This window comes from Phaethon aethereus (assembly GCF_964289735.1).
Source record: "Phaethon aethereus genome assembly, chromosome: 18".
Lineage (NCBI taxonomy): Eukaryota > Metazoa > Chordata > Aves > Phaethontiformes > Phaethontidae > Phaethon > Phaethon aethereus.
In genome coordinates this window covers 11,589,654-11,591,045 of record NC_138594.1, presented here as the reverse complement: position 1 = coordinate 11,591,045, position 1,392 = coordinate 11,589,654, and positions in this window count along the sequence as shown.

The following is a 1,392-nucleotide window of genomic DNA, read 5'->3' as shown; positions in this document are numbered from 1 at the left end:
GCTCCTTATGGTCCAGATCTGCTGGGCAGCTCGTGTTCCGTGCAAGTGATGATCCCCTGCGCACGTGTTAGCGCACGTGCATGGAAAACACCGGAGCCGGGGTGGACAAGGAAAATTGTATTTGGAAGCACTGAGCACGTTCCACCATCCTGGCCTTAGGAATAACGCGGTGGGAGCAGTGAGCATCCCCACCGTTAATCTGGCTGTTCTGAAATTCCTCCCTTGGCTGTTTCCTGGTTTGCGTTGAGCGAGAAGACAGCGCCGCGACGGTCGGTCATCTCCTGGTGTTGGCTGCTCGTGCAGGAGCACGCGCCTGCCTTCCTCCCTCGGCCGTGCTGCGCCGGCATCGGCGCTGGCTGCTTGAGGTTGGGCTGTCCTGACTGGAAATCGTGCGTTTGAGAAAGACCAGTTGCTGCTGGAGCGTCCCGCCCCGCGGGACCCGCTCGCTGGTTTGCAGGGTCTTGCTGTGCCCGCTGCCCTCGGCTGGGCATTGCCGCCTGCCTGACGAGGTGCCGTGCAGACACGTGTCCCTGCAAGGTCCTGCCCCGCCGCCGGTGGATCCATCCCCGCTTATGCTTAGAAAAAGCACCTGCTTAGAAGAGAGGGGAAAAACCACTCCAAAATAATTGTATTCACTGCAAGGAGGGTCCTGAATTACACTGCGAGCTTAGCTTGGTATCCAACCAATGTGAAAACGTTCATTTCCAGATACAATATGGCACTTGTTGGCACTCACACTCCTTTCTACTGCAAGTTGGCAGCCGTGGCTAACTCCTGCTGCCGGTCTGGCGGCACTGGTGTTCGTAGTGCATGCGCCGTAGGGTCAAAGGGGCTGTGCAGAAGTGGATGCTTTTTTTCCCCCCGCTTGGCAAAAGTACAAAGACATAACTGTGTAGTTACGGGATTTGCAGAGATGTGAGTATTTCTCGTCTTCGTTAAAAATGGTCTAATTCTTTTGCTGGATGTAACGACATGTATCCTGCCTGCTGTTTTTAGAGACAGTCCTTTTTAGATGTTTTCATTTTTCTTGACGGTGAATTCTTAAGTACATGCAACAGCGTTTCCTAATCCGTCTGAGTTGTGATAGCAGTAAGTGACGCAGTAGCATGCTCAGCACAGGAACGTTTGCTTTGTCCTGGCCTGGCAATTTTTCGTTCACCTTCAGAAACCCAAAATAAAAAGATGCAAATTCACAACCTCATCAGTAGGAATGGTGCCTTTGGTTCGCATGGAAGCACTAAAAGGAGCAGAATACATGATCCTTTATCCTAAGATATGACAGATGTATGTTGAAAATGCATTACTTTTTTGTTTTTTTCTACACAAAGCTATCATCACTTTCTTAGTTTTGCAAGGTGAAATAAGAGATTGCTAACAGTTCATTGTGTTCTG